The sequence below is a fragment of the Zonotrichia albicollis genome, chromosome 31 (genome assembly GCF_047830755.1).
Source record: "Zonotrichia albicollis isolate bZonAlb1 chromosome 31, bZonAlb1.hap1, whole genome shotgun sequence".
NCBI classification, from domain to species: Eukaryota; Metazoa; Chordata; class Aves; order Passeriformes; family Passerellidae; genus Zonotrichia; species Zonotrichia albicollis.
The window spans coordinates 3,904,759-3,924,518 of record NC_133849.1 but is presented as its reverse complement, the minus strand read 5'-3'; the positions used below and the strand labels follow the sequence as shown (position 1 = coordinate 3,924,518).

Below are 19,760 nucleotides of genomic sequence, written 5' to 3'. Positions count from 1 at the left end.
GAGATAAGACAGAGGAAGAGGAGGAGGAGGGGGAACGGAAGGGGAGGAGTGGGAGGAAGAGGAGGGACAAAAGCAGATCGAGGCTGAGCTGAGGGAACCACGCAGTCGATCCCTGCCTGAATTCGCAGCCCCCACCTGTGGGATCATCGCCCCCCCATTGCACCGGTGAGCGGGGAGGGGGAGCTCAGCACGGATATCCCGGGGGGTCCCTGGGTTGGGTTTTTGCGCATGTTTGGAGAATGAAGAAGTCCAAGGCTGAGCGGAAAAGGCCCCTTGGGGGGACATCGGGCGGTGGCGGTGGCGGCTGCCGGCAGAGGCAGCCTGGAGGAGCAGAGCCCTGTGTCCCCCAGGAGCCCAAAGTGGGGAGCCCAGAGAGGGGGGAGCGCCGCCATTGGTGGGAGCCTGAAGAGCCTGGAGAGGGGCAGGGGGGACTCCTTGGAGCCCTGCAGCCCCGAGCAGAGAATGAGGGGAGAAGGGAGCCCGGGAGCCCAAACAGCCCCGGCATCCCGAAATGGGGAGAGCGAAGCAGGGGGAGCTTTTGGCATTGCTGGGACTGCCAGCAGCCTGGGCAGGGCGGGCACCAAGGAGAAGGGGGACCCCCAATCCAAGCGTGACCCCAACAGCTGGGACAGTGGAGAACCCCTGAACAGCAGAGGTGAGGGACCAGGGACAGGGAACTCCTGGGAGGCTTTTTCAGGGCTGAATCTTGGTGTTTGGGAGGTTTTTCTGGCGCTGAGGTGGCCAATGACTTGTAGAAATGGGCTCGGGTAGAGCGACCTTCAAATTCAATGTGTGTTGGGGAAGATGAAAAAGGAAAACTTTATAAATATGATTGTCTGGCAAAAGATTTTGAGGATATAGAAATTACAAGGAAGATTGAAATGAAAGCAAGCTTTGAGATACCTCAGTTATTGAACAACTGGAGGACAATGGTGTGGCCTGACTGAAGGTAATCCCCTTTTGATGAAACAATTCCCTCTGTTTGCAGACAGATCCAAGGGTCAGAGCAGACCCTACTAGCTCAGCAGAAGGGGTCCAAAGAGGAGTTTTTAGGGTTGAAAATGTAACACAGTATGGTGATGTAATGATTCTTACAGGCTGTATGTAAATGCTATAGGATTTGTATCTTGTACTAGATTGGTTAGTGAGAAATAGAATATTCGACACAGAAGAAAATTTATTGTGTTGTAACGGGACCCTTACTCTCTTATGCTCTTGCCTGTCTTACTCTCTCACCCTCTCACCCTCTGTACCCCTCTTTTCTCTCAGGCCTGCTCCGAGCTGTGCCTGGCAGCTCCAAGCAGGGCCCTGCACCCAGGCCCTTTGCAATAAACCGCAAGTTCCACGCCCTGGCTGCAGAGCTCTCTCGCCTCCGTCCGTCCCGACCATCCTACACCTGACACTCCTACAAACGCTCTCATCCCTTGTTTTCCCCAAACCAGGATTGCCCATTGCCAAGGCCTGGGAGGCTGCGAGGAAGAGGAAGATGCCCCGGGACACTGAGGCAGGTGAGGAGGAAGTCAGTGCCCCTTTCCCCTCTGTGCTGCTCCATCTCCCAGCCCAGCACGGCCCCGGCTGCAGCTCAGCCCTGGGGGATCTCCTTGCCCTTGCCTGTGGCACGGAGGCAAATCCCATCCTGTCCTTGTCCTTCCTCCCCCAGAGCAGGAGCTGAGCATGGAGAGCAGGGAGGACAAATGCCTGTGGCAGAACCTGGTGGAAGAGGCCGTTTTGAGCAGCTCCACGGCGCAGGAAGCCAACGGGGAGGAAAAGCCGCGGAGATGCCGCACGAGGAGGGGCTGCAAACGCAGCCGGCGGGGATCTGAGGGGGAAAGAGCCAGCCTGGGCCGGGAAGGCGGCCGGAGACGGAGCCAAAGCTCAGAGCTGATGCTCCATGAGCAGCTCCATGATGGGGAGAAGCCCCACACGTGCGAGGAGTGTGGGAAGAGCTTCAGGTGGAAATCCAACCTGATTGTGCACCAGAGGATCCACACTGGGGAACGGCCCTACGAGTGTGGGGAGTGTGGGAAGAGCTTCAGTGTCAGCTCCCACCTGATCAGACACCAGAGGACCCACACTGGAGAGAAGCCTTATGAGTGTGGGGAGTGTGGGAAGTGCTTCACCGTGAGCTCCAGTCTGATCAGGCACCAGAGGACCCACGCTGGAGAAAGGCCCTATGAGTGTTCCAAGTGTTGGAAGAGGTTTAAGACCAGCTCTGATCTCCTCCAGCACTATTGGATTCACAGGGAGGAGAAGCCCTTCCAATGCCCCGACTGCGGGAAGGGATTCAGGCACAACTCCAACCTCATCACCCACCGGCGCATCCACACTGGGGAGAGGCCCTACGAGTGTCCCCAGTGTGGGAAGAGCTTCTCCAGCAGCTCTAGCTTGACCAAACACCAATGGAGGCACCACTAAGGGGAGCCCCGCGAGTGCACTGAGTGCGGGCAGAGCTTCGTGCGCTGCTCCAGCTCCATCCCCCACTGGAGGAGGCACGTTGGGCACAGCCCTGGTCACTGACATTCACTGTGATCCATGTTGGGAACACACCTGGCTGCTTCGCCTTTTGGTTTGGCCTTTATTTTCCTCTGCTTCACCTTCATCCTTTAAGGATACCCAAAACTGGGTTAAATGAAGGAAATTGATTGAATATATCAGCAGTTCCATAATTTCTCAGTTGTTTTAGGGGGAATTTAGTATTTGAGGACATGTTCTGTGTGGAGTGCTGCTGTTGCTAAGAGGCAGGAATTTGATCTCACCCTTCTTGTGTTGCTAAGAACTCCTCCCCTGACCCCAACCCTAATTCCACCCTTTGGATACCCTATAAAAACTCCACGGCCCTGCCTGTGCCCTGTCTTTGGGGGGTAAGAATGGATTCCCAAAGGATCAGCCCTTTTCCCACTGGATTCCCAAAGGATCAACTGTTTTCCAGCTGGATTCCCAGAGGATCAGCCTTTTTCACTGAATTCCCAGAGGATTCTGACTCTGTCACTGTTTCTTTTTATTTGTATTACTGCATTTGTAGTTTTAATTTTTGCTAATAAAGTACTGTTTTTTCTCTTTCCATATCTTTGCCTGAGAGCCCCTTAATTTCAAAAGGAATTACTATTATTAATTTTAATAATAATAACAATTAAAAAATAATAGTAATCAAAGGGAGGGGGTTTACATTTTCCATTTCAGTGGAGGCTCCTGAAATTGGGAGACACCCCCAAGGCTGGGCCATGTCAAATAGTTCCTGAAAGATGTAAATTAGTTGATATATATGTATGAGGGTCTATGAATATGCAACAGGGTGATGTAATTAAAACCAGATGAATTAAGGGGTGTCCCCGAATATAACTGGGGGGTCTTGGTGGCCATAACAACCTTTGCTCGATGGTCCTTGTCTCCCATTACATCAATCCGTTTCATATTCATGGCCTTGTTGCATATCCATGAAGTACTTTACATATTCCAGGAGCAAAATTGGCTTAATCCTTTCTCTGGGTCCAACCCCCCTCCCAGCTCAATTTGGGGTGTCTCATCCTCCTCTCAGCTCAGTTTTGGGACCCCATACCCATCCCAGCTTCATTTGGGGGTTCCATTCCCCTCCCACCTCAATTTGGGGGTCCCATTCCCCTCCCAGCTCAATTTTGGGGTCCCGACCCTCTTTTCCCCGCTCTCTCCTTTCCGATCGTTCCCCCAGTCCCCTCCCCCGTGTTTGGTTTTGGGGGCTCCAGGCCCCTCCTGCTCCGTTTTGGGGTCCCGACCCCGTTTTGGATTAATTTGAGGTCCCCAGCCCATCCCCAGGGTCACCTTCCCCCCCCTCTCTAATTCCACTCCTGGCAACTGAAGAGTCATCAGCGAGACACGCTCTGATTGGCTGGAAATTACCCCGCGAAATCTCTGAGTATTTACCGCAGTGAGAGGCCTTGGTCGGTGGCAGGCAAGTGATGAGTCAGAGTCGGGCCGGGCGCTGATTGGCTGAAAATCGCTGAGCGGGGCCAGTGCTCTGAGTTTGTGCCCAGCAAGTGGATCGTCATCAGTGCCGCACGTTCTGATTGGTCGGGATCTGTTTTGTGGTGGGGACGGGAGGAACTGAGGTTTCTTGGGGTTTATTTAGGGTTTGTTTGGTGTTTATTTGGGGTCATTTATGGACCATTTGGGGTTTATCTTGGGTTTTACTTGGTTCATTTCTGTTTATTTGGGGTTATTTTGAAGTATTGGGTTTATTTGGAAGGATTTGGGTTTGTTTGGGTTTATTTGGGCTTATTTGGGGTTCTTGGGAGTTATGTTGTTGTATATGGGGGTTTTTTAGGTGTACTTGAGATAATTTGGGTGTTTTTGGGTTTAATTTGAATTTTTTTGTTTGTGTTTTTGGGTTTATTTGGGATTTGTTTGGGTTTATTTGGGGCATTTTAAGGTATTTAGAGTTGTTTCGGGGTTTTTTAGGGTTTATTTCGAGTGTTTGGGGGTTATTTGGGTTACTTGGGATCATGTGGGGTCATAATATCCGGGAATGTTTCTCCTGCAAAAACGGGAATTTTTCCTTAAAAATCTGAGAGGTTTTTCCCGAAAAAACCGGGAATTTCCCTTAAAAATCTGGGACTTTTCCCAGCCAATAGCAGCGTGCCCCGTCCCAAACCATCTAATCACCACGGCTCTCCCCGCAGGAACACCGGACTCCCTATGCACCGATCTAACCAATCACCGCGCGTTTCCCCTCGGCAACTCCCGCCTTCTTTGCCTCTATGCAGCCAATCACCGTGCACTGCCCCCGCCCCTTCTCTGTCAATCACCATGCCCTATACGAAACCAACCAATTACCGGGCTTCTCCCCTAAGCAACTCCCGCCCTCCCCGCGCGTACCAGCCAATCATAGCCGAGCCCGAAGCGGTGCCCGATGACCCTGGGTTCGGGCATGGAGCGGGCGCCCCCTCCCCCCCCCCCCGCCCCCTCAGGACCCCCTCAGGGACCCCCGGGAGCCGCCCCGGGCTCGGGCAGGTCCTGCGGGAGGCGCTGGAGAGAGCGGGGGAGGCGCTGGGAGAGGACGGGGGGCTCCGGGAGCTGCTGAGGAGGCGCAGGGACAGGTGAGGGGTCCTGGAGGGGTCGTGAGGGGAATTTGGGGAGGGGTCTTGAAGACGTTTGGAGGGATTTGGGGAGGGTCTGGGGCGAACCTGAGGGGGTTTTAGCGGGGCCTGGGGGTGCTGGGGAGGCTTTGGAGGGGAATTTGGGGAGAAGTCCTCGGGTTGTCACAATCCGTCCTCACGGACAGGTTTTGTGATGGTTCATGGATTTCATCTCAGGGTGCATAAAGAACCAACAAGGTACAAGGGGGTTTGCAATGATAATCGAAACAAATGCACCTCTATTGAATGAGCACAGCAAAATGCGATGGAGGGATTAAGGGAGTGAAAAAGAGAGAGGAAGAGAGAGACAAAAGAGAGAGAGAGAGAAAGAGGGGATAGAGCTACCAAAAGTAGAGACGAAGTCCTTTGGTCCAGTCCAGTCGAGGACCCGCCTGTTACGTCGGGGAGATCTCAAAGTCTCTCGCTAACTCAGAGGTTTTTATTATGATAACTCTATTGGAAATTGCAAGGGGGGGAAACAGATACAATAAGGAATAGATGTAACAGGTACTCCATGCTCTCAGCAGTAAGCGAGAGCCATTGTCTTCTTGGTCCAGCGGTCACAACCTGCAGGCAAACATCTCGCTTTGGTCAGCTTGCCTCCCCCACACACCTGCCCTGGGCTGGGGGTTTCAGTGCCAGTCCTTGGAAGGAGCAGAGGGGCCTTTTCACATGGGGGTTCCATGTCTCAGTCCTTGATGGAGAGGCTCCTTCCATCTCAGTCTGTCTGTCCCGGTGGTTGTGAAACAGGTGAGGGTCTTCTGTGGGGGGACCACCTGAAACTCAGGAGAAGTCCAGCCAGGCCGAGAGGTGGGACAGCTCCCAAGGCTGTTGTTGCACAAAGGGCACGGTGCCCCTTCTTCATCTCATTGGGCTCAGTGTAGTACACAGCAAACAACACCTGTGAGAACAATGGCTTAGCAACGCTCTCAGGTCTCAGGCACATGACTTTCTCCCTTGGAGCCAGAGATTTCAGACAGCGGGGTCTTCTCTTCAGTGGTCCCCCAATGACGATCATGAGGCAGATGAGGGAAAATTTGGACAGACTCGCACACAACCCCATGACTCACAATTGTCTTGAGGGATCTTCATCAGCAGAACTCTGGAGCATCATTGATGAGTCTGCAGAACTCGCCATACATTGGTAGTATAACCCGGAAAAATCGGGACGATAGAAAGAAAGGAAAAAGAGAGGGAGAGAAGGAAAAGAAAGGATAGGAGAAGGAGGTGGAAAGGGAAACAATAAACAAACATAATATTGATTATCATAACAATTTTCACAAATGGTTGATTAATTAAAACAATATTACTTTTAAAACAATATTTAAATAGTTATAACCAGTCACAAACAATCAAAAGCAAAAGCAATCAACACATATTAATACAAGCATTAACTTAAAAAAATTATTTTCTAAAGCAATTCACTAAAAATTGAAAGTAATTTCCTCAAAATCATAAATGGACATTAGGAATTATTCCAAAACACATAGGCTTCATTCATAATTGCCTTGTGTCAAATGTCATGGGGATGTCCAGAGTGTAGAGGACATCAGCCAAGTTGTGTGCATTAACTATAGACATCAATCTTGTCAGCTGTTTCATGCTCCAATTCATAATGAATGGGACTGCTGATAAAATAAAACCAAACAGAATTAGAATCAAAAGGATAACAATGGCATGGCACACACTGTTCAGGGCACCCGTGGCAGTAGGAGATCACCTAAAAGAGTATCCCACCACCTGTGCTCGGCATCTTCCTCCACTCTTTCCATGACACGATGTATCAGTCTCACATTGTCATGAACAGTCACCAGGGTTTTCTGTCCATTTTTCTGAATCTTCTCCAAGATTTCAACCAAGTCTCGATGGAACAGCAGTTGTCTTACCAAAGTGAAATTCATCCTAGTAGGAGTAGGCATCAGTTTGTGAATCAGTGTGTAGTTAGATTGCAACAGGTAGTGAGAGGTAATGGAGCTTCATAAGAGAAATCACATCCTGTAATCTTGGTAAATTTACAAGCACAGAAATTGGAAAGATTTTTAGTATCTACTACAACATTCTCTACGAATACAAAATCACAAATGGTTCTAAAGCATGCACATCTATTGCCTATGTATATAAGGACTGTTTCAGAAGTCTTGTTAGGACAAATTTCAAAATGACACATATTTTGCTCTGTGTCTAAACAACTGTCTTGAGCTCTGATTGCATTGATTTCACAGATGAGCCCTTGTTGTTCTCGGACAATACAAGATTCTAAATTGACAGTTTGCCATTTCTCACCAATTTGACGGTCCCATTCTCTATGGGATAGAGAACAGCTTTGTCGTAATTCAGTTCTAATGCTTTAACAGGGAAAATCAAATGCTCTGAGGCATTGTGTATGGTTAACACAAAACCTGGCTGTATTTGAAATGGGGTCATAGGTAAAATTCACTAAGTTCCACCAGGATTGGAATTCTCTTTCAAAGTAAGTGGCATTGTCCCAAATTATTTTCCAAATTTTAGTGGGAAAAGTGCCTTCTTCACCTGCTCTTATAATTGAGGCAGCAACTGACTGCATCCACAATTGTGCCTGGATACAGCTGAGAGCCAAAGAAACGTTGTTTTGTGTAGAACCGAGTGCATCAATAACCAATTTGTGATCATTTACATTTACTTTCTCCCAATTTGGTAAAATGTTTGATGGCAATCACTGATTCCCAATGCCAGCAAGGATGACTTCGATGGTTGTTGTAATTTGGTCAAATCTCTGGATGTGGCAGCCAATTTATTCAAGTTCAATTAATTTACATGTTACGTGTAAAATCATCACCTGGTGTTACCATAAAGGGAAGGGAAAAGATGATTTCTGTTGTTCATCTCTAGTGTTATCGTGGTTTATCAGGTCTTCATGTCCCTCAGAGTTCTTCTATAAAAGTAAACACAACAGACTCTGCCACGAAGAGGCAGAAAAAGTTAGAACAATGGAATTGTCAGAGACATTTTGAACAGCAGTGGTACTTCCCCTACAGCAGCAGGGGCTCCACCAAAACAGGTTGTCCAGGGTGATGTGCTGGGTTCTTGAAATCATCTGGTCCCCATAGTGAAGGAATTATGCTTGGAGCTGTCGGGCAAAAAGCAGTGATTTTGGAACACCCATTTACCCCCCATCTATAGTAAGAGGTGTGAGAAGTCCATTTAATCTTTTCACCTTCTGCCCAATCCTGCACACCTTTGACAGTAAGTGAGAAACATTATCAGATTGAATTTCCTGTGGTTTTAGGAAAATCGCAAACCATCCTGGCATTGCTTTAACAGAATTATCTCCTCTAGCTCTTTTAAAAGCATCAGCCTGGACCAACCCAAATATGAACACAGCAGAGGACTGTAGCCATTTGTCGACGGAAGGAGACCAGGACATCCATTGATCATCACAGGCCCCATTTTATTGATCAGCACGGCGGGTTAAATACAGTTCATAATGAACTTCATGCATATTGCAAAAGTTGAGCTCAGAATTGGTTAGTTACATATCAGCAACTACACCTACTTCTGCATTCCTATGGTTCTACTTTTGATACTTTCTGCATATTCTTAGGAGATATTCAGGAATAATCTCAACTCCCTCTCCTCATGTTGCAGCGAGGTCACTGATTGCTAATTGCTGACATTTCCTTTCAGCTTGCTGACTGCTGACTTCCCTCTTTCAGCTTAATCAGCGTCACTATCTCAGTATGGCCTTTCTCAGCTAACCAACTATTAATAAAACTCTCCACATTTCCCCCGTTTTCTTCTTAAGCAAGGAGATTAGTTTGCCAGGTTTTTGCTATTGTACGGCTGACCATGTTTTGAATACAATTAAAGATACAAGGCAAAATAAGCAAAAACAGTAAAATTACACCCAGCAGTCCTATAGCATAGATCACAAGGTTCCTCAGCCATGGCCCAAGTCCTAAGCTTTTAAGCCATTCGTCAATTCCTAAACCTTCTTCTTCCTTGAGATTGTGAAGTCCCTGTTGCAGTTCTTTTATCTTAGTGTGAATGGACACCGAATGATCAGACAGATTCATGCAACACATTCCTTCAAATTCTTCACATCCATGTCCTTGTGCTAAGAGCAAAAAATCTACGGCAGCTCTATTTTGCAAAACAGCATGGTTAACACTCTGCGCATCTGCGGTTAGCATGTCTAGAATTTGTGATGTCTTGTTCAGCTCATCCTTTGCCCAGCACCCCAATTGCTTTGCTAAATTCATAGCCTTATTGGCAGATCCTCCCGGCAAGATAGTTGAAACAACCACTTGTTTGAATGTGCCCCAAAACTGTGGATCTCCTATCGAGCTGCAGCCTAAATCATGTATGCTACGTCTCTTTCTGTTTGAATTTTGACTCAGCTGCATTAGCAAGGATACATTAGGGTGAAACAATGACAATTTTCCCAAATAACAGGGTCCACGCTGTGGTCTAGCTGGTATACCATTCCACGCCCTGTCTCCACAAATTAGAAATATTCCTGTGGGTAATTTCATTGGTGCCGTGATTTTTGTGCTGTTACATTTACTGTAATGCTGCGGAGAGACTCCACTCACATTCAGGAATGAATCTAGGGTGGCCCATGTTTCTTTCGGTCGGTTTGAAAATTCGAAGCTAAACCATCCACCAGTTGTAGTGTTAGACAAACTGGCGTTTGTACTGCCAAAAAGATCCAATTCCTCAGGAGGAGAATGCAAAGAGGTGTTGAGTGATTGGATCAGTAAACATTGACGATAGCCATCACTCTGACCTGCAGTATATCCTTGTTGCCCTGGCAATTTGATGTTTGACATGCTAGGCATACATAAGGTTTGATTTTTTATCAAACTGCAAAATTCTCCAGGAGACCACACCGGAAGTCCCACCAGGCATGTTCGAAATGGGTTAGTGACTCCTCCAAGACTAAGACAAAGCGATGATTGGTTAATTTGATTAGCAAGCGTCACCCATAAATTTTCTCTTGGCTGACTAAAACGTGTTATTTCTACTGCTTCACTTGCTACAGCATTGAGCAATATAACAAGAACAAACCTCATTTTTCCTTCTGCTTGCTTTGTTTTTTCTTTCTCCGCTGTCTTTTCCCTGGTTTGTTAGATTGTCTATTGTAAGGCTGAATCAATTTTTGAATACACTGATCTAATTCTAAATCAGCATCTTTGATTACAGGTATAGCGTGAGATAAGTTTGAAGGTAAATCAGCTTTACAGCGAGCTGCTATGATGCGTGAGGCTTTAGTAATTTCAAATATTTTAAGTGTTTCCTGCAACTTCCACCTAAGATATGCTATAATTGCTTGTTCAGCACTCTCAAAAAGCTGTAATCCTGTCCGTCCTGGCAGGCCAGTACTTTGTTCAAGAGCTCTAACCCAAATAAAATTTCTAATCCACTTTCCAAAACAAGGTATACACCATAAATATCCTATAGACCTTTGTGAATACCAATAAACTTGATTACAATCTGCACAATGCAAAGCTACCCATGCATAGCACTTATCATTATCCCTTTTGCAAACATAACAAGGAAGTGAATGTAAGTAAGGACCAGTATAAAAGTCTGTCTCTTCAATCCAATGCAACCAATTCAATGGTGGTGATTGCAAAGCCTCTTTAGCTTTTTTACTATATGAGGCTAATAGCTCAAGGTCTTTCTTTAACACAAGATGTATTTTATTTTGCAATTGTAGTTCTTGTTCGTTATCTTCCTCAACAACTATATCCTCCCGAGGGTCCCACAACTGTAAAAGTGTCCTAATCATAGAAAATTAATTAGCAATCACCAATAGCCTTATTTACACGAGATCGTTCCCTTTTTTGCCTTCCTTTTCTTATCTATCTTCAATCTTGCTGCTCCTACTTTTACTGGTCCTGCCACTTGCAAACTCAATTTCTGCAACTTTTCAATGCAGCAGTCTAGTGCCCTTTCAGGATTTCCCTTGAAGGGCCCTACAATTGAGCGCTGTGTTAAAGGTACTACTTTCCTACACCTTACAGAGATTATGCGTGATTTACTTTGAACCTTAATTCTCTTCACGACACATTGTACTTCCCATCGATAATAAGCAAGAATTTTCTGTTCAGGAGACTCATAAAGACTTAGAGCTATATACGCATTTTGCCCTGTTTGTCTCCTTAATTCATCTTGCCAACTTTTACCCCACTGGTGCTCGTGTTCACAAGTGTGACACCACAAATCCCACAATAATGATTGTTCTAACCAAAAAGTTCTATCACAACCCCCACAAAGTAGGGCTATCCAGGCAGCACAATGTGGATCGTGACAGTCAAGGCAATGTTCCTTTGCTGGATTTGTTAAACGAAAAGTTGATAATGAGTCAATAAAACCAATTAGCTCCTGGGTTGTCCGACAGTAGTGTGTCAGTGCTCTGTCCACCGCTTTCGAGTATCCCTTCAGCTGTAGCAATAGCGGTTGTAGGACCAGAAGCAGTTTCTTCCCCAGTCGCTCCCTGTCCTCCTCTGTGAGGCGGTCCACCAAAGGCTGCATCAAAAGCAGGTTTAGTCCATTTAGCAGGCACCCACAGAGGCCCTGTAGGTGAGGAAACACAAAGATACCCCCGACCCCAATATAATACTTTTGCAGGTTTTTCCCATAATCCTGTACTGGGGTTCTTATACTTAACCCAGACCTCTGTTTCCTTAGTATTTTCCTGACCTGACCTTGGATGATGTTTAATTGCAGGAGGGGTATCATCTTCCCCAAAAATACATAAATGATTAATTACATACAGCACCTTAGCCAAACATGCTTGTGGATCTCTCAAATCTTGATGTTTTTCAATATATTGCTTAAGGGTACCGTTTGCTCTTTCCACTATTGCCTGTCCAGTAGGGGAGTGTGGAATACCTGTCACATGCTTAACCGACCACTGATTCAAAAATTTCTGAACCCTAGCACTCACATAAGCTGGAGCGTTATCCGTTTTGATACTTTTTGGAACTCCCATGACAGTGAAGCAACTTAACAGGTGTCTGATAACATGTATAGCTTTCTCTCCTGCCTGAGCCGTAGCCCATATGTAATGACTATACGTGTCTATAGTGACGTGCACACATTTGACTTTACCAAACCTAGCGATATGTGTAACATCCATTTGCCATTTCTCGTTTATTTCTAAACCCCGAGGATTAACTCCAATGCCTAAACCTATTCCACCATTATGATAACTACATGTTGGACATGCTCTAACAATAGCCTTAGCTTCTGAAAAACTCAATTCAAAGTGCTTTGCTAATCCTTTTGCATTTTGATGATATCTACTATGTGCTTCTCTGGCCAATGTATGCTTATCAATAGGACAAGAGTTATCAATGGGTAGGGTAACCAATTTATCTGCACGTTCATTTCCTTCTCCTAAACCTTCAGACCATTTATGGCTCCTAACATGAATCACCGAATACGCTGCATTTCTCTCCCGTAGAGCTTTCCTTAATTGTACCAACAACTCATACAATCGTTTATTATTCACTTCCTTAATTGCTGCTTCCTCTATTCGTTTGACTACTCCTGCAACATACATAGAGTCTGTAACCACATTTAAAGGCTCCTGTAAGTTGGATACTGCCCATACTACTGCTAACAATTCCAAAGTTTGTAAACTATCCGTAGGGTCTGCTGTGATGATTTGATGTTTCCATTGTTCTTTTTCTTGCCAAGTGACAGCAGCACGCCTTGATTTCTTTCCTGCATTGGTAAAGGCTGTAATAGCTCCTTCTATAGGGCGTTCTTCTCTCAAGGGTCGAGTAATCCAGTTTCATTCTGTCATCCATTGCAAAACTTTAGGCACTAATTTGCTGGTATCTACTTTTGCAGACGATGTCAATAATGCTTCCTGTAAATCCTTTGAATTAATCAGGTACCAGTCCAAGGTTTCTTTTTCCATAGGCAGTCTAATGGTAGCAGGTTCTCTACCATCCACTTCAAGAATTCTAAGATGCCCCTTTTTGATTAATGCAGCCAATTGTTCAATTTTTGAACATATTGTTTTCCTATGCTGTAATGGTGGAGACAACCATTCCAACACCCGTATCTCCCCCGTTTTCTTTTGTTGTTGAGAGAGAGCACCAAGCAGGTGGCAAGGGCTATTCCAGATAGTAAGGTCAATAGGGTGATCGAGTTGTCGACGAGACACATACCCGTGTTGTACACAGTTACTGATTTGCTGCAAGGCAAGACGATGCTCCTTTGTCAGGTATACAGGAGTAGTAGGGTCAACACCCTTTAACAAAGGCCGTAGGGCTTCTAACAAATGATTTGGTATTCCCACAATAGGTTTCAGCCACTGTAAGTCTCCCAGCAACTTCTGTGCATCATGTAGAGTCTTAATGTCCAATTGTAATTCCAATTTTTGAGGTATCACTATTTGATCCATCAAAGTCCATCCCAAATATTTCCAGGGCTTTGTGGTTTGAATTTTCTCTGAAGCAATAACAAGTGAATATGCAGCAAGAGTATTTTTAATAATGTCAATCTGCAAAGAGGAAAATGGTTGTTGCTGTGCAAACAAAATATCGTCCATGTAATGATATATTATAGTTGCTGGCCATCTGCGATGTAGTGGCTGTAATGCTGCATCAACATAAAGCTGACATAAAGTGGGAGAATTCCGCATGCCTTGCGGAAGAGATGTCCATTCAAATCTTTTATCTGGTTCTCCACGATTTATTGCTGGTAAAGTAAAAGCAAATCTCTTCATATCATTAGGATGCAGGCCAATGGTGAAGAAACAATCCTTTAGGTCAATAATTAAGAGTGGCCAGTGTTCTGGAATCATAGCTGGATTTGGAAGACCAGGCTGTAAGGCCCCCATAGGTTCCATTTGGTCATTTACAGCCTGCAAATCATGTATTAAACGATATTTCCCTGATTTCTTTTTGATCACAAAAATAGGTGTATTCCAAGGGCTCGTGGAAAGTTGTAAATGTCCCTTTGAATATTGTTCCTCTACCAATTCATGAGCATGCATAAGGCTTTCCCCTTTTAGTGGCCATTGCTTAACCATCACCGGTGTATCCGTCTTCCAGGTGAGTGGAATGGGGAAAGTCCAAGCAATGGCAATTACCCCAAAGGGTGCTGATTAGTTAACACCACTCCCAATTGTGTTAAAATGTCCCTTCCAATTAAACAGGAGACTGTAGGAGGCAGTTGCACAATTGAAAACACAGCAGATATTTGTTGATCCTCAATGCACACAGACAAAGAAGGTGACCTGCTTGCCAATGTAAATCCTCCTACTCCTGTGAGCATGTTTGCTGATGGGAATAGAGGCCAATGTTGTGGCCATGCCTCTGGAGAAATAATGCTGGTATCTGCTCCTGTATCCAATAATCCATAAAGGGTTATGCTTTGTCGCCCATAAGTAATTTCAACTTTTTGCTTTGGTCTATTTTGTAAATCCACAGTTAAAAGTGTAACACCAGTAGAGCCAAAACCTTTTTCATCCTGTGTTTGCCCAGTAAATGGTTGTATTCCCGATGTCATTTGTGATAATGGTACCAATTGTGCAATACGTTGTCCTTTTGTTATTTTAATTGGAGGATAAAGGGTGTAAGCCATGATTTGTATTTCCCCTGTAAAGTCGGCATCAATAACTCCAGGCAAAACAAATAATCCCAACATAGTTGTAGAAGAGCGTCCTAATAATAATGCTCCACATGTTTGTCCATTTAATCTAAGAGGACCCTTTACTCCAGTTGGTATTTTCTCAGGCCGATTCGTCATTAGTGTGACGTCTACTGCTGCTGATAAGTCCAAACCAAGGCTCCCTGTTGTTGCGGGTTGCAGACAGGAGGTGGCAGCAATGTTGCGGCAGCTGGTGTCCCCGGTGTCACGGCGGCAACTTGTGTCTGGGCGCGGCCCCCGGGAAGCGCGCTCTGCTGATGGTTTCCCAACCGGCGCCTACAAGCTGTGGTGTTGTGGGAGCTGGATCGGCAGTGTTGACACCAAATGCCAGTCGCTCTGCAAGATCGGCGTGTGTGTCCCTCATTGCCGCACCGGTAACACTTGATAAATGGCTTTGAACCTCCTTGTGTGAATGCCAGTTGACCCACTTCGGAGAGGAGCAAGAGCAGCTAACACCTGATTCTGAGTAGACTCTGCCTGCTTTTGTAACCCCAATCCTAATTCCTTTAGAGCTTCTGCTATGAATGCTTGCGAAGCTGTTGGCATTAACGCCATTCGCTCTAATGCTTCCTCAATGGTCCAATTTGCTCCCAAAGTAGCTAACACTCTTTGGGTTGCTGGATTACTATTTTGCAAGGCACACTGCTTCAATAGCGCCCCCTTAAGGTAGTCTGCAACACCGGCCCGATCTACAGCAGTAGCTACCCTATCAATAAAATTTCCAAATGATTCTTCCCTACCTTGCTTAATGCCCATGTAAGCTGGTAACCCTCCTGGCTCTTTAACCGTATCTATTGCTGTACGCACTAATCGCATAGCCTCTCTAAGCTTATCCGGTCCCGATATCATCTGTGCCTCTGTACGCAAATATGCCCCTAAGCCCATGAGCTCATCCACTGTTACCCCATGCAATGGGTCTCCCTGGGCTCGTTGTACAGCAACTGATTCATTTACTAACGCTTGCCAATGTGCATTAAACAATAACTGTTGATGTTGAGTGAATATTAAACGCACTATTCCTCTTAAATCATTTGGGCATAAAATCTGAGTATTAAAGAGATAATCTAACATTTGCCTAACAGGTTCACTTTTTACTCCAAACTGACTAACCGTGGAACGTAGCTGGGTTAACAACTTCCAATCTAAGGGAGAATATGCTGCTATATTATGCATAAGATTCCCTTGTGCATCATACTGTGGTGTGTACATAACCGGACATGCAAGGCTAGAAGCTATTTCTACTGCTTCGCCATCCCCCATTTGCATTACTTCTTTTGCCACAGCAGCCCAAGCGTCCCTCCTTTGATTAGCCATTTCCCCCATAGATCACGGTGTGCCCCTGGGATGGGAGCTGGCTCTTTGGGGGTGCTATGCTGCCGGCATTTCGGTGCAGACACCGAGTTTTCGCACGGGGAAGGCGGTGAAGCAGAGGTTGGCTCACGCGGGGGAAGCGGCCCCCCCGCCGGAGCTGTAACCGCAGCCGGCCTGCTCGGGGGTAGCGGCGGAGGCAAAGCTGGCGGCGGAGGCGAAGCTGGCTTGCTCCCACCCCCACCATCCGACCCGCCTGAAGCCGGCGGCGGAGGCAAAGCTGGTTTGCTCTTACCTCCCCCATCCGACTCATCTTCCCCCTCAGACAAGGGGGGTGCAGACGGTTCCACTATGTCTATAGGCAAATCCTCCACACCACTATGCTGGGGACTCTTAGGCATAAGTATCTTAGTTACAGAAGGTGCTAAAGGATCATCCTCACGACCATATCCTATATTCCTCTTATGAGCTTCTGTCGCCCTTTCTGCTGCCTTTCTCTCAGAGACCTGCTGAAGTAACGTATTATACACCACCCGCCATAACTTCCCGAATTTTTTAGCTGACTTATCACCATCTATCATTGTATCCAATACTATTTCTCCAAACTTTTTCCACTCTGATAGCTCGTGAACTGTGTGCGGGTTACTAAATATACCTTTAGCATGGCTGTAAGCTAATAACCCCGGTAATTCCTTTTTTATATCTATCTCTTTTACTCCTCGCCTTTCTAAATATGAGGAGAAGAGATCATATGCCGCTTGCCTATCCATACCTATTAATCAGCGCGCGCTGTTGCAGCTCTCCAGGCTCCGGCGGCACGTAGATGGCTTGAGTCACCGTTGTGATCCTCAAGGGTGCTTTTATAATCCGGCACCGTCCCAGCTGCAGGGACCCTCATCCAACTTCCTCGACCGTGGCGAGTTCCCTTTTTCTTTTTAATCCGAGAAAAAAGGACAGAGGTTCAACGTTGCCGCAGCGTTGCCCGCAGCGTTGCCCGCATTCTCCACCATTTGACGAAGGAAGGAGACCAGGACATCAATTGATCATCACAGGCCCCATTTTATTGATCAGCACGGCGGGTTAAATACAGTTCATAATGAACTTCATGCATATTGCAAAAGTTGAGCTCAGGATTGGTTAGTTACATATCAGCAGCTACACCTACTTCTGCATTCCTATGGTTCTACTTTTGATACTTTCTACATATTCTTAGGAGATATTCAGGAATAATCTCTACTCCCTCTCCTCATGTTGCAGCAAGTCACTGATTGCTAATTGCTGACATTTTCCTTTCAGCTTGCTGACTGCCGACTTCCCTCTCTCAGCTTAACCAGCGGCATTATGTCAGTATGGCCTTTCTCAGCTAACCAACTATTAATAAAGCTCTCCACAGGTGAGAAATGGCAAACTGTCAATTTAGAATCTTGTATTGTTCGAGAACAACAAGGGCTCATCTGTGAAATCAATGCAATCAGAGCTCAAGACATTTGTTTAGACACAGAGCAAAATATGTGTCATTTTGAAATTTGTCCTAACAAGACTTCTGAAACAGTCCTTATATACATAGGCAATAGATGTGCATGCTTTAGAACCATTTGTGATTTTGTATTCGTAGAGAATGTTGTAGTAGATACTAAAAATCTTTCCAATTTCTGTGCTTGTAACTTTACCAAGATTACAGGATGTGATTTCTCTTATGAAGCTCCACTCACCTCTCACTACCCGTTGCAATCTAACTACACACTGATTCACAAACTGATGCCTACTCCTACTAGGATGAATTTCACTTTGGTAAGACAACTGCTGCTCCATCGAGACTTGGTTGAAATCCTGGAGAAGATTCAGAAAAATGGACAGAAAACCCTGGTGACTGTTCATCACAATGTGAGACAGATACATCGTGTCATGGAAAGAGTGGAGGAAGATGCCGAGCACAGGTGGTGGGATACTCTTTTAGGTGATCTCCTTCTGCCACAGGTGCCCTGAACAGTGTGTGCCATGCCATTGTTATCCTTTTGACTCTACTTCTGTTTAGTTTTATTTTATCAGCAGTCCCATTCATTATGAATTGGAGCATGAAACAGCTGACAAGATTGATGTCTATAGTTAATGCACACAACTTGGCTGATGTCCTCTACACTGTGGACATCCTCAAGACTTTGACACAAAGCAATTATGAATGAAGCCTATGTGTTTTGGAATAATTCCTAATGTCCATTTATGATTTTGTGGGAATTACATTAGATTTTCAGTGAATTGTCTTAGAAAATATTTTTTTAAGTTAATGCTTGTATTAATATGTGTTGACTGCTTTTGCTTTTGATTATTTGTGACTGGTTTTAACCATTTAAATATTGTTTTAAATGTAATATAGTTTTAATTAATCAACCATTTGTGAAAATTATTATGATAATCAATATTATGTTTGTTTATTGTTTTCCTTTCCCTCTCCTTCTCCTATCCTTTTTTTCCCCTCTCTCACTCTTTTTCCTCTCTTTCTATCGTCCCTATTTTTCCGGGTTATACTACCAATGTACACTGAGTTCTGCAGACTCATCAATGATGCTCCAGAGTTCTGCTGATGAAGATCCCTCAAGACAACTGTGAGTCACGGTGTCGTGTGAGAGTCTGTCTGAATTTTCCCTCATCTGCCTCATGATCGTCATTGGGGGACCACTGAAGAGAAGACCCCTCATGTCTTAAATCTCTGGATCCAAGGGAGAAAGTCATGTGCCTGAGACCTGAGAGCGCAGCTAAGCCATTGTTCTCACAGTGGTGTTTGCTGTGTGCTGCTCTGAGCCCAAGGTGAAGAAGAAGGGGCACCGTGCCCTTTGTGCAACAACAGCCTTGGGAGCTGTCCCACCTCTCGGCCTGGCTGGACTTCTCCTGAGTTTCAGGTGGTCCCCCAACACAGAAGACCCTCACCTGTTTTACAACTACCAGGACAGACAGACTGAGATGGAAGGAGCCTCTCCATCAAGGACTGAGACATGGAACCCCCATGTGAAAAGGCCCCTCTGCTCCTTCCAAGGACTGGCACTGAAACCCCCAGCCCGGGGCAGGTGTGTGGGGGAGGCAAGCTGACCAAAGCGAGATGTTTGCCTGCAGGTTGTGACCGCTGGACCAAGAAGACAATGGCTCTCGCTTACAGCTGAGAGCATGGACTACCTGTTACATCTATTCCTTATTGTATCTGTTTCCCCCCCTCGCATTTTCCAATAGAGTTCTCATAATAAGATCCTCTGAGTTAGCGAGAGACTTCGAGACCTCCCCGACGTAACAGGCGGATCCTCGACTGGACTGGATCAAAGGACTTTGTCTCTACATTGGTAGCTCTATTCCCTCTCTCTTTCTCTCTCTCTCTCTTTTGTCTCTCTCTTCCTCTATCTTTTTCTCTCCCTTAATCCCTCTATCAGGTTTTGCTGTGCTCATTCAATAAAGGTGCATTTGTTTCGATTATCATTGCAAACCCCCTTGGTACTGGGTCGGTTCTTTTTGCACCCTGAGATCAAATCCACGAACCATCACGAAACCCATCCCTGAGGACGGATCGTGACACCCCCCGAAGACCCCTCCCCAAATTCCCCCCAAACCTCCTCAAGACCCCTCCCCAAATTCCCCTCACGACCCCTCCAGGACCCCTCACCTGTCCCTGCGCCTCCTCAGCAGCTCCCGGAGCCCCCCGTCCTTTCC

General features: G+C 45.9%; 1 pseudogene; it reads left to right on the top strand.

The window, feature by feature from the left end:
• Positions 1-19,760, top strand: part of LOC141725778 (uncharacterized) — a 349,911-nt pseudogene that overhangs the window by 258,667 nt on the left and 71,484 nt on the right.